Below are 14,357 nucleotides of genomic sequence, written 5' to 3' on the forward strand. Positions count from 1 at the left end.
AGCGTCCATGTGAGATCTCCTCTTGGCCCTGCACACTGGGAAGAAAGTCCATCCATACAGAAATGGCAGAAAGCTGTGGCCAACCTCTCAAGAGGGCCCCAAAGTGATTGAAAACCCATGGTCATCTCATGAACACTTGTCAGAAAATAACCTGGTCTCAGAACATTTCTGTCAAGTAACATAACACGGCACTATGGAGGAGCTCCTGTAGCAGAGGAAAGAGTAAGTAACATCACAGGCTGAAGTGAAGGATCAAGGAATACCTACATATAACTCCTAGAGCTCCAAAAGGAACTGCAAAGTACATTTTCCCTGTAGCCAACAGGGTTCTGCCTGCTGCACTACTCTACAGGCCTGGAGGAGCTGCAAGAAGACTTCTTAAAGTACCTTCATTCTTAAAGCATCACTCTCAGTATGGAGTGCTAACCCTCCGCTCCCCCCAGCAAATAAAAGCTGTTTCCTATTTTGGAAAAAAAAAAAAAAGAAAAAGAAAAAGAAAAGAAAAAAAAAAAGAAAAAAAAAAAAAAAAAAAAAAAAAAAAGGAAAAAATCTAAAACATTCATACAAGGATCAGCTTACAAGAAGCAATGTAAAGAACAGCATTATGTTAGAAGAGACTCAGCCACATCAAGATTAAAATACTGGGCCACTACCCTTAAGTCTGATCTTAAACAGTCCCCGAGGCTTGAAATGCAACCCTAGAAATGTACCATGCTACACCTACACGTGCAACTCTGTACAACAGGACCTGGAGGAAGAGCTCTTCCTGGAAGCACTGGGTCTGGAGACAAAGAGGCTCTTGCCGTATTTGCACGTACTTGTCCCTTTTGTTGGGGGCTTTAGGTCACAAGAGCATAGGAAAGGCAGCTTTGAATCACCTGGCTCTTGCACGTGTTGCTTACACATTGTGTAAAAGTTTCTGAACTCAGCCTCCTTTCAAGACACACCCTTTGTTTGTTACTTTCTCTGAGGGCTTTTTCGCAACCCCATCCACTGCCAATATAAACAAGGTTGCAACACCTTCCTCCAATCTGTTTGCTCTTCTGTGCCCTAAAAGACAACCAGCAACATAGTGCTGTTCACTTGCTTAATTGGGTGAAATACCTGCCACTGCAACCCTGCCTCTTGACACCTTTCCAGAGAAAGTTTCTTGGGAATGCTAAGTGACAGATCTTGCAAATTGGTCATAGTCTTGTTGCTACCAGATTCCAAGAGCCTGTGGAGGTAAGAAATGTAGCTGGCTTTGCTAAGCAGCCATCAAGCATCTGTAAGGCATCAGGGAAGGTTAGGAAGAATGATTATGGAGGATCGCAGTGTTTAATAGAAGCTGTTGCTGCAATTGAGCTGCTTTCTGCTTCTATGTGCACCCTCTGCAGTGAATGCCCTGTCCATCAAGTGCTGGGGAGAGAAAATACTGCTATTTAAATGACTTTTGTCCACACATGTGAAACGAATTGTAGAACCTGATTCCATTCCTAGTAATGGGTATTACTAGAGCAGATCCCTTCTCACTAAAAGTTCACAACATTCTGTGAGTACTGTCTGTAAGCAGGTAAGAGACACGGTCACCATGAAGATCCTCCTAAGTCACAAGTCTTGTCCACACTAGAAAGCAGAAGTATCACACACTGAACAAATTATATCAAGCAAGCCCAAGAAGATGGAGGGTTGCATGGTGCCTACACTCAGCACAGACGCTAAAGCTGAGAGATTAGTAGGGCTGCAGGACTCCCCATGTACAGTGTGTAATACATGTTTGCATCTGTCCCTGTTTTTGGCTTGGCCTCCTGCTTGCTCAGATGGAGCTGTTCTGTGCGTGGGATTGGACAACATCCTGTTATGCTCTTCCCCAGTGGGTGCACTCACTGTGCTGGGCTGTCATTACCCACCCCAGCCTCTGCCCAGCCTGGCAAGCCAGGAGCCTGGCTGTGGGCGGTGCTGCTCACCGGCTGGAGGTGGTTGCTCTGTTATCAGCAACCTTCATCATGGGGATTTTCTCTTATTTTGTTCTCTACCTTCCTTCAGCCTTGGATTTACATAAAATCGTGAGTTAGGACTAATCTGGTCCCAGAGTGAGAAGACTGCAAATCCTTGATTCCAAACTGGCTCTTGACTGGGTGTGTTGGTACTAGAGACAGAGCCACACAGAGACAAACGGTGGGTTGATTTTTCTTTAGTAATAGGAGGTGACTTGCGTTTTATCTCATTTCAACTCCTCTGTGATGTGCTGGATTGTGGTGGCAACTCCCAGTCAGATCTCTATTTGTTTACAATCCTTGTTGCCACAGTAGCCAGGTGCTTTCCATGTTCACTCCTGGTTGCTGAAATGAGAAACATGTCCAGCCTCCAGGGCTTGCCAAGAGCTGTTGACTAATAACAGCTCATTGTCCTTGGTGACAGAAGGTAGCATCTTGCTTTATCTGTGCATCCTCTGGCAAGTAGCAGCAGTGGAGAAATAGAGATTCATACTCTTATCTATGCAGTGAGACAAGTCTCTCCCTGGCCATGTGATGGATGCTCCTGGTCATAAATAAGTATGTGGTTATTCAGTTCAAGGAGTTAAAGATAACATGTGGCAACAGTAGCCATGACACCTTCTTAGGTATTGTTCACTATGGACATGTGTCTGATAGGCTTTTATAGGTTCCACTGGATAAAATCTATGTACAAGCTTGGGGAAGTGCGGGTGATCTTTCAGGAATGGTTCAGAACTCTCCTTAAAGTTTTCACTGTGTAAAATGACAGCAGAATCATGTAGCAGTACCCAGGTATCTGATATAACAACCATTATCTATCCTATTCACCTTTCCATCACCACTGTATGGCCAAGAAGATGGCCCAAGCTCTTTCCTTGCTGAGTACCAGATTCACTTGCTTCAAGAACCATTTGGCATCCTGACCTGGAGCTTTTTTAATAAAACACAGACACAGGCATGTACTCTTTCAAATGCTACATGAACATGATCATCTTCCTGTAATATAAAAAGATATACTTCCTGCTAAAAATGGCATGCTCCACTTGTCAGCTAGATGTAATCAAGGTCTCCCTCTGTCACTGCAGTACCCAGTGCCCAGCAAGCCAAATACTGACAGACTCTGAAACCAAAGGCAGAAAAATGACTGGTGGAATAGTGTTGATTGGGTCAGAGGTGCTTGTATGGGCAAGGAAATCAGCCATCCACTCCCACAAACTATCCTGCAGTTCACAGCTGGTCCAAATGGGTATGTCCTTGGTAATTCAATCACTGCTGTCCCATCAGCTGGAAATGTCATTATTTCAGACACTGTAATATATTCGGGCTCAGCCAAGATGTCACATCATGAAATTTAATGTGCAATTGTAGTGATGGGCAAAACCTCCAGTACTTTTTTTGTGTGTCAGCAGTGCTCAAAAGCCAAGAGTTTCTCCTCTTAGGACATCCAAGAAGTAAAATAACCTGTACTTTGCCCAGTTACAAGCAACATAGTGGCTTTGCCCTAAGCCATGTCCTTTTCCCAACACCATAGTTGCTTGAATGATATAAAAAGAGGAAAAAATCTGCAGGTTTGGTTTTTGTTTTTTTTAAGAAAAAACATACAAACCACTTTACCTTTTAAGAACAGAAATCCTGTGAATGCTACTGAGACTAGCATTCTGTGTATGGTTCCATTAGGGATTTTACTCCATTGAGAAGTTTTTTGCTTTGTTTGGAGATGTTTTTGTCCTGATGACAATTTTGGGTCTTGCCAAATCTCCACGTGAATATGTCAGTTACACAGCTGCAGCCCCACCTTTCTCCAAAGAAACACAGAGAGCATTCCTCCCCCTCACAAAGAGAGTGAGCTATTTGCCCAGAACAACAGAGAAGCCTGGATTTCCTGGTAGCAAACACCTATTCCTGTAATCATTGAAAGGAGAAGACATGTTGGTGACAAGTCTTATTGGGTTTTTTTGTTCTTTCCATGGGGAAGAACATTCTGAATTTCCATTGCAAATTCCTGCCAAAATTTTCATTCTGGATTTTTCTTCTTTATCCTTTTTTGTTTTTTGTTTTATTCTTTACAGAGAGGGTGATCAGGCATTGGAATGGGCTACCCAGGGAGGTGCTGGATTCTCCATCCCTGAAGGTTTTAGAAAGAGACTGAATGTGGCACTTAGTGTCATGGTCTTGTAACCACAGTGGTAGTGGATCAAGGGTTGGACTTGATGATCTCAGAGGTCCTTTCCAACCTGGCCGATTGTGTGAAAAAGACACCACCACATAAAGTGTGTTAAACTGTTGTCGAACCCACATGATGGTGAGAGGATGGCGTGATATTTTTCCTGCTTCTGCAGAAGTAGCTCAGGGAATTGCATCCCAAGTTGTTGACAAGTGTCTCATTATGGCTTTGTGGCATCGTTTACACTGAGTTTCCTCAGTGTAGCGAGCCTGCCCCACACTGCAGTCTTGTACCACTGAGCAAATGGTCATGAAGTGACAGTATATGATGATAAATAAATAAATAGAGTGAAGAATACTTACCTGTGACTACTAAAATGATGTGGAAATCATGGGATGAATTAAGGTTTTGCCCATATGAGAAACTGATGGGAATGCTTACTATTATTAATAGCTCATGCTAGGTAGAAGAAGAGATTCCCCTATCCCAGAAGAAGAGTGTTCAAATCCAGAGCTAATATGAATCTATTTGCTCTTTTACTTATCTGTGCCTTTCCTCTGAGAACCAGGTTAGCAGTAATTAAACATTTCTAAACCCCATTTATAAAGTCATCTACATTTAGGTAAACTGAGTCATAGAGATTTTCCTGTTGGCATAAGTACAAGACAAAGGAGAGTCCCAACTCTCATTCCTTACTTCAGACTCCTAGATGCCAACTTTTCTTCTCCATGAGGACACAAAGATACATTGGCTCTATAATATAATCAGTGTTTACATTTTATTGAACCACTAGACATTGCTGTTGGCCACAACATGACAACAGTGCAGCAGAGAGAGCCTTTCATTTGCCTGTGCTGGCAGAAAGTGTTGTTCTTTGGTTACTCAGCTGAAGCTGACAAGTTGCCCAGTGTTTTTATTATCAGGTTGTCAGATCAATCTCAGTAGTGCCCTCTTAATTTATTATTTTGCATTTCAAAATCACAGGTGTGACTCATTGCACAGCCAGAGGTTATAATGAAATATCCCACTCATCTTTTAGCTCACCCTTTGTTCAAGACAATGCAGATTGCGGAAGGTTTCTGAAGAGGTAAGAGGATTGCAAAAGAGCCAAAGACTCCTCTTTTATCTAACCAGTGTGTGGGCAGTGAAACTACCTGATATGAAACCAGTTGGGTGCAAAGGTGGGCATGGAGGTTCATTTGTCATTATGGTAAGGGTTGAAACTAAGAAGATAGAGCAGCTGTAATTGAAGATAGGCACCCAAACTGCAATCACATCAACCAGAGTTTGAAGCCAGAGGGAATCCTAGGATAACTTACTTCTCTCAAGAAGTCCTCTACTCTTTCATTTCCAACAGGTCAAAAGATGAGAACCAAGCAGACAGTCACTTTTCAATTAAAAAGTCTTATTTTCTGCATTTCATGATTTAAATAGGGAAGTGATTCTAAGTGCAAGATTTTGAGGTGTTTGTTCTGCCACCATTGTGCAAATAAGAATTCTGATGGACAAGACTTTTAAATTATAATATATATATCTGCATAAAACAATTGTGATCATTGTCTATGCTTCTTCTAGGGTCATCTGAGACATGGTGCTGGGGAAAAGGAGGAGGGAACACTGTTCTACTGAAAATAGTGTCTTGCTGCTGACTATTAAAATGATGTGGAAATCATGGGATAAATTAAAGCTTTGTCTATATGGGAAACTGATGTGAATGCTTCCTATTATTAACAGCTCATGCTAGGTTGAGGAAGAGACTCTCCTATCCCAGAAGAAGAGTGTTCAAATCCAGAGCTAATATGAAACTGTTTACTCTTTTAATTGGCATCCACATGCAGCTGGCTTCGCAGCAGAGATGCTGGGTTAATGATACAAGAAAGCAAAGTGCATAAACTTGAGAAGATATAAACACAATTTCTTCCTAACAGAGGGAGCTTCCAAAGTCACCCTATACCATGTCCTTGCAACTCTTATCTGTCTTCCTAAGGGGAAAGATGTGTCTTATTGCCAGACAGAGTACTTGGAAGCAGTGATAGGCAGAGGCAGAGTAATCAGGACTCTTAAAGCTGCAATATGGAGCTGTGGCAATGCTGAAAGTGTACTGGGTCCATTCTGTCTCAGTGCAGTGGGGCAAACTGTGATTCAAAGGCTGTCCAATGGCAACAGATAGAACTACACCAAAACCACTTTTTCAGCTCTGCCATATTCAATTTCTGTCAAGTGTAGAATAATCGCTATCCAGCAAGCTAGGACATGCTTTACCAGCATCAATAGAATTGTGCTTCAGAGCATCCCTCGAGGTAGCAGAGAATTATCCCCATTTTATAAATGAAGTAACTCAGGCACAGGGATTAAAGCCAAAATGTTCCAACCTGGCTGCCTACTGCTAGGTACCTACACCCATATTTACGCAACCCGTGGCCTGATTTTCAGAAGGGCAGGGCAATGAAAATTTTGGCCTGAGGGATTTGTTCACACAGTTTACTGGTAACAACGCCCGTGATGGAAGCCTGTTCTCTGCTACCTGTCTTATGCCTTAACTATTAAAAACATCCTTTGCACCACTAGCCAACAGTTGGCAAATGTTCTTGCTGTCCCCGTTCAGCACTCAGGAGTTCAGAATGAACAATGCAGACTACCTGCCTACCTACTAGCAGAAGTTAAACTGTTGTAGTTTCTTTGCTTTCCTCACAGCCCTTCAGGTAGATTCCAGGCAGCTTTTCTTAACTTGAGTGCTTTGCTAAACCAGCAAGTCTGGTGTGCAAGCTTCTGCCTTGCACATGGCATCTTCCCCACCTCCTGCTGCTGCACCACATCCTGCTCAGGGCACATCGACTGACAGGGCACAGATCTCTGCAGAACCAGTAACAGACCAGTAGGAGAAGGGGGGAAAACAGACACGTGGGTATCTGAACTGTTCAAAAATGCAAGCAGTAAGAGGAGTGAATTAATCCCAGTGACACTTCACCTTTCTCCTGCACTCTCTTTCTGGGCTTTAACTGAGTTTCAAAATGTGCCGTGGTTTATGGGAAATTCTTAAAAAAGAAAGAAAATTTCGAAAAAACTCCTCAGCTCTTCCCATACCAACAAACATAACCCAGGAGGCAGAGGGCTTGCTGGCTGGCTATAATCAAGTTTTGCAAGTGTCCCTGCTAAAATCATTCGTGCTAGGGGCTAATATGGTACTTGTCTTAGCTTGTTAGGGAGCATTGCTGTCTTGAGACATGCACTTGAAAAATAACACTGGTGGCTGGTTACTACCTGAGGGAAGGAAGACAAAGGATCTTGACTGTCTCAGTGGAACCGTCACTGGTCAGGTCACCTCAGGCCTGACCTGCAATACCGAATGCATGCTGCACATCCACTACTGTCACCCCCATGCCTCGCCTCATCTGCCATGGAGTCCCAGCCACCTCTGACCTCTTCTTTGCTTTCCCTGAGGCTGGGCCCTGCACACAGGGCTCCCACTCAGCTGCTCCATAGCATTCCCCCAGCTAGAATGAAGATGGGTGAGAGGTGACAACCTTCAGCAAAGGTTAAGGCTGGAGAAGAAGGACATGTCAGCTCAATCAGGTCAGCTCAGCCAGTCAACTGCTTCTGTAATCCCTCTGCCCCAGATCCCCACACTGTTTTGCTTGCACTCTGGATGCTATTGTATAAGCATCCCCCCCTCTTCACCCTGTCCCCTTGGTACTGCCAGCCTGTAGCATCCAGGAAAGGAGGGGGGGGGGGGGGAAAGAGGTAGGGAGGAATCATCTGCTCACAGGAATATCCCAACACTGTTTGCAGCCCACCCCTTTTCTCTTCTTGTTGGGAATACGGACTTTGAGATAAACCTTACTCCTACTAAAAGTTCAGAAAATGGCTGAGAGCCAGATCTGAACCAATTCTTATACTGCAGCTCAGCTCCATGCTCCCAGAAAACCCAGAAGTTTTGAGAAGTAGGTAGTGAAATAGCCCCAGTTCCTTCTGTCCAGATTTGAATTGCTTGTTCTAAGGTAGAAGCAACTGAGTCTCACCAATCTGTCAACAACCAGGAGGAAGCCAGGGAACACATGCCTCCTATTCAATAAAAGTTGGTGCTGCACTATATACAGCAGCCAGGGCATTGTACCACAGTGAAAACAAACCCAGATAAACACACTTGATCCTATAAAGAACAGCATTTCTGACTGTTCAGCAGCAGCCAAATTCACGATGGGAAAAATAACAGGTGTTTTTCAGGCACTCTTTGTTTATTCACAGTGCTTAAAATAATTGCTAAAAAAATCTGACAGATTTAATTTTCTGTGCTCTTACATTTAAAAAACAATCCAAGAAAAGCCCCCTAAGCTTGGCTCATGGTAGTTGAAGTCAATTCATTACTAAAGAGGTGTTCTTTCTGTTGTGGTATCAAAGAAACCTGCTTTTGAAAGCTCTAGAGGAGAAGAATAGCTGAGCAAATTCCTGCCTGGAACCGACACCTCCCCATGTTTTTCATCGAGTTCTCCAGGTGGAAGCTTTTGTTATAAAAATGTGTAGGTTTATTGTCAAAATGGGATGATCAAGGATTAGAGTCCTCCAGTCAGTGCCCATCAATGGCCATCACTCTGCCTTTTAGAAAGCAATGATAGCCTTGGGCTGGCGTATGCTCTTCCCTCCTTCTGATGGTGAAGCAGGAGGTAAGTGCACTGCCCCAGGGAGGAAAGTAAGTATCAGAGATGGAAACTTTGCTTCTATCACTGCTTGCTTCTCCGGGAAATAATTGGCAATGGATCCTGATCAATAGACCATTTTCCAGTGAAGCTGGCTGACACACAGCACGGGGAGGAGACCGTTTTCACCCCCTCTCCATGGTCTCCTTACAGGACAGATGGGGACATTGCTGAGCCCCCATGGGGGTGAGGGGACACTCAATGCCTGACAAAGCTGCACAGCAACTCTGTTAATGGCTGGAGCAGGAATTTGGTTCTAGAAGACCTCATGATGGTGAAATGGCCATGTATAAAGTTCCTGCACAAACCCCTCAAAAGAATATAACATCATTCTTGAGAGTTACAAGCTTCCTGAGAAATGCTGTGGTGGTCCTCTGTTCATGAGGCCTTTCTCCTCCAATGGGGCATACTGTTCTTTGAGTCTGGGCCCTTGAAAATTTTGGTATGAGTTCCAGACACTAGGTAGCTCCTCAGGAACCCGGAGGGACAGAAGACCACCCAGGAGCATCCCAGTATTGTTCCTACCCCCTGCTGCTCCTGGTGGTTCCCAGGTTGCTGGCAAGGCCACAGGTGGATGTAGCCACAGCTTATCTCCACATCCCCAACATAGGGCCAAGACCCTCAGTGGGGTCAGCCCATTTCTAAAATAAACAGCCACCTTTTAGTCTTTACTGTCTCACAAAGGGGACAGTAAAGGAGAGGCCAGGGAAACCAAGCCCTGGGAGGGCTCATTTCTCTCCAAACAGTGGACATGAGAGGTTGGACTGTGGTTTTTGCTGCTAAGGGGCAGAGCAGGGGCACAGCCTAGAGCAGGGACAGGGCACACAGTGCTGCAGTTCCCAGCTGAGACCAGGCTGTCACAGTACTATCAGGCTTGTCACACACAGCCGCCTCCAGCCTAAGCTAAAATAGACAGATGAAAATCCGAAAGAGAACCAGAGTCCCAGGGCAGAGCAGTTCCCCAGAGATCAGGCAGCCGAGTCTGTCAGCATGCTGTGAGGTTCAGCAAGGTGCCCACTGCCACACGAGAGGAAGCAGCCACGTGCCCTGCTGCAAAGGGGTTCCTCAAAGAGAGGTCTGGATGATGCTGACTGTGGGTTTCAAAAGACCACATTCACAGGCAGAGAGGAGAAGATTAAAGAAGGCTGGCTGCAGCGTGTGGCTGGGCAAGATGAAAGGGGGGTTGGAGGCTAGAGGAGCAGAGAAAATGGACTGACTAAAAGCAAAGCTGGTGTGTCAGAAGCAGCTGCAGCCACTGTGCACAGAGTGACTCCAGTATGAGACCAAGACACAGGTCCAAGAGGGCAGCTGGCATCATCAAACTGATGCTGTGCCCAGCTAGACTAAAGATGCCTGAGCAACAAAAGACTTCACTCTTCTCAGGTTGACCGAGCCCTGCAGAACAAGGCAAGGATTCATGCACACAAATGATGTATAACCAAGCCCTTGCATTGACCTGAGCAAAAACTGTGAGTTGGACAGGATCTTGGAGGAGAAACTGAAAGACAAAGTTTGTCCCTTTGGTCTGGTGCCACAGCAAGGCATCATAAACCACAAAACATTATATAAGATGGCAAAACCCACACAAACAAGTGGAATTACCAAGGAACCTGGTGCCTTTCAGCATCTGCCCAGGACCTATTTGTTATTGTGCTCCTGAAGCAGACATACATGCATGAATCTCCTTTGGAAGGTAGGCAGTGACCAGCCCTGTGCAGCATTTCATCTCCACTGGACCGATACTGGTGACTCAGTGCTTCCTCTGCAAGGCACTGCCACAGCCTTGCTCCATCGATGGGATGATAGCAGCAGCCTGAGTGTAATAACAGTGCAGCTGAGCAGCAGCAATTTATGCGCAGGCAAAGAAAATGAGAATTATAGGTGTCCAGTCCCTGTGACAGAACCACCATATATTTCCTCTAACAAAGCATGACAGCAGCTCCATAAATTCACATAGTAACAGAAGTAAGCACCAGCTCGTCAATGCAGTTTTTTAAGGAGTTAAGTAGCATGAGAAGTTCACAGTTAGTTAAAAATTAACATTAAAAAAAAGTCACTTTCGGACCCTGGCTGAATAAGGCTTTTTTTCTCAAGATGTCCAGCGTTGCACCCTGTCTCTTCTCCTTTTATGCCCAGACAAGCTCCCTTTTGCGGTATTTGGTGTTAGGCACTGCCAGATTCTTACTGAAGCTGCTTAACTTGGGATGTGCTATAATCAATCGTGAAACTTAGCAGCAAGCATGAAATACTTGATACTTTTCAATTACTAGCATGTAAAGCACATTTTAAAATTTTAAAATTCTTTAGCAACAACCCGTTAAATGTCTTTGGAGACATTTCTGAGCTTTCCTGAGATGTAATTGCTGAAGAAAATAACCGCACCATCCACAACGTGCTGAACTGTTTTTTTTTAATGCTGTCTCATGATTAGATCATTTGCAGTACCTGTCAGCTAGTGTGCTGTTTTCATTGCTAATTTAACAGTTCTTCCTAAAGGGAGAAGGGGGAGAGGGTGAAAACAACTCTTCACAGTGAACTGCAAATCAAAAAATAGCTGCATGTTTTGTTGTCACTTCTGCTAGTCTCCTTTCTGACGTATAAAGAGTAGCTCACTTTATAAAGACAAACTCACCTTTTAAACATGAGAAATATCAAGTCTGTCTGAATCCCATGGCTTTTTTCTTTCCTCTTGAAGCTCTGAGCAAACTTTAGAGGAGACATCTCAGTAAAAAAAGTCAGAACTTTCTTATGTTAAGGCTCAATTTCAGAAGTGATTGGAATGTTATGTTCCTGTAAGGGGGGAAAAAAAAAAAAAAAGCAACTCAATGAAAAAATGAAAGATAGGAAATTGAACTTAAGGCTTGCTGCCTGTGGAGTTGGAGCACCAGGGTGCTTGGCCCCATTCTCCCCCAGAGCCTTGCTCAGCTTTGGTTTCCCATGTGACACACTCACTCCTGCCTGTTGTCCCCTTCCTGGGGTCAGGACAGCAGGTGGGAAACCTGCTCCTTGGACGCTGATGAGGACTTGAGGTCTTTGAACTAAAGTTTTGCTGAGACACATCCTATGACATTTTCCCAGGGTCAAAATTATTCAGATTAGCAAAGAGAGAAGATATTCTTGTTTGGTTGGTTTAGTAAGAACTTGATGTTTTGTATAGAAATGATGTAACTTAGGAGGAAAAAAATAAGGTTACTCAAGAGCCAGGTGAAAAGAAAAGCATTTAATGGAAAATTTTCAGCCAGCCCCACCAAAGATCCTTTCTTTATTTCTAGGTTTGGAGGAGCTGCCTCTTTGCTTTCTGAGGTGACTGGTGTCACATTGCACAGCCCTGCCAAAGGCAGCAGATTGCTTATGCATTAGTTCTTTTGCATAATACCAGCAGCTATAGTGGGTTTAGAGTTGACTTTTTTTTTTTTTTTTTTTCCTAAACACACATTGTTCATTGTTAACAAACTCAGGAAGGAAATTTACAGTACTGAATGGAGAGCGAGGTCTGCAAGGTGTCCCCAACAGGACTGTAGTCCTGAACTTTGGGGTGACTCAGATGCACAGGAAACATTTGTTCTGAGCAGCCCCATCTCCTGTCTGTCCCCTCTGCTTCAAGCACAGTTAAAAATTGGTTGCAGGAATTTATTTTAATTTTGTTTCACTTCTTTCTGCATGCAAGGTTATTTACTAGCTATAAATGGCATTAAAGGAACAATGTGCTTCAGCAGAAAATCTTGGGAAGGTCTTCAGCTTTTGTGGCAGAGAATCTACTATTCTTGGTTAGATGCTGCTGTACTGGTTCTGCTAAATTAAATGTCCTTGTTCTCTACCTCCCGTCCCACCTGGGAGGTTAAATATTGCATGCACAATTGGAGGGCCACATATGATGGAGCAGGGCTCAGACAAGAGGGTAGGACAGAAATAAAAGGAAACAAATAAAAGCTGGGCAGTTTTTACTGCCCAGGATGAAAACAGAAAGCCAAGATCAGCACGAGGACTTGGAGTTTCATGCAGAGACCTCCAGAGACATTATTGTATTTCTATCTGCCAGCAGCTCTTTGTCTTTGGTAAATTCACCCCACCTCACCATTCCCTTTATTGACATGTAATGAAACCAATTAAATACTTGTTAAAGTAAATAAATAAATAAAGGCACTGTAGAAGATGTGACTTTTCAAAGCCCAGCAGCCTGTGTGTTTTTTGTCTCCTCATTAATCTGTTTATGAAAGGGTTTTGATTAGTTCCATATCTTCAGCTTCTAAAGTTAATACCTTAGTGGTCTACGGTGTTTATACCAAAGCTAACACTGAACTATCTCTCAGCTGCAATAAACCTGTAAATCTGAACTGACTCATGTATACAAAGCAAATTTTCAAATTGAGTTCAAAAGCATTTTTCAAATTATGTTTCAAATGCTATAAGTAGCAGCACAGGACACCTGTTAGTTTATTCTGGACAAGGAGACTTCACACATCCCTGTATTTCTATACGTATGTTTGTGTCTGGTGCAGAGAGTCACATTTTTTTAATTATTGTTCTGTAAGAAAATAAAAGAAATACAGCAGCTCCAAAGTTCTGTTCACCTCTTAACTGATTTTATCCTCATCTGCACACGCATGATCCCAATCTGATTACTGTTACATGCTCCTCTCTACTTGTTGAAGCACAGCTAAACTTTTTCTTAAAGGAGACTCCCACCCCTATCAACACTTAAACACATGCTGAGCTTCATTCCCATATCTGGGCTGGATTGGTTTGCATGCAGATGGTTAAGTGCATGTATAAATATTTACAGAATTTGAGACACAGTCAGCCTAATTAGGTTTCCATAGCAATTAGCCCAATATCTTGATTAGGACCTGAGGCTGCTTCTATTAGAATAAAAAAATAATATAATCCTCATTATATTGAGATGATGGAACCAGAGCACTCTTACAAGAAGAGAATAAATGTTGGTTCAGCAGCAAGCAACGGTCTTAGCTGGGGCACTATAGTAAAACAAACAAAAGCAATATTCTGATCATGTGGAAATATTCCACATCCAAAGACATAGATTTAAGAGATACAGAGGAATTTAGCATTTTTGTTCAGAGCAGCCAGAGCCCTGCTTTTTGTGGGCTTTGAGTCTACTTTTTTTTTTTACACCTGGCATTCTTAGAAAAACAGGGTCTACTCACATGATAAACGTAGAGCTGTAGGTGCTTCTCTATCTCAGAAATTTTGGTGTTTTTTTTTATCAAAGGCTGAATTCAATATTTTAGGCAACTTTCACTAAGAGTGCAAAAAACAGAATCATAGGAGTTACCAGTGTTGAATATATTAATTACCATGAGCAGCAATCCATAAGGAAATCACATCCTCCCAGCAGTTGTGCTTGTGCTGTAGGTCTGCTGCAGCCATTACTGGAGAGGTCAGTGCTCCTGGCTGGGTGGGATCTACAGACTATGTGCACTCTGAATGGACAGATACATGGCAACTTGTAAAGCTGCCCAGCCTTGTCTCTCCATCCTACATCTGCACCAGAGTTCATAGGAG

General features: G+C 43.4%; 2 long non-coding RNA genes across 2 annotated transcripts; both read left to right on the forward strand.

The window, feature by feature from the left end:
* Positions 1-577: 577 nt before the first annotated feature.
* On the forward strand, positions 578-1,445 carry LOC139799505 (uncharacterized). Its single transcript, XR_011727315.1, has 2 exons — positions 578-1,224; positions 1,377-1,445. It is a non-coding gene; the product is annotated as an uncharacterized lncRNA (long non-coding RNA).
* A 2,250-nt stretch (positions 1,446-3,695) lies between these two features.
* On the forward strand, positions 3,696-5,845 carry LOC139799506 (uncharacterized). The gene is made up of 2 exons (XR_011727316.1): positions 3,696-5,227; positions 5,716-5,845. It is a non-coding gene; the product is annotated as an uncharacterized lncRNA (long non-coding RNA).
* Positions 5,846-14,357: the final 8,512 nt, after the last annotated feature.

Source organism: Heliangelus exortis, chromosome 9, assembly GCF_036169615.1.
Source record: "Heliangelus exortis chromosome 9, bHelExo1.hap1, whole genome shotgun sequence".
Lineage (NCBI taxonomy): Eukaryota > Metazoa > Chordata > Aves > Apodiformes > Trochilidae > Heliangelus > Heliangelus exortis.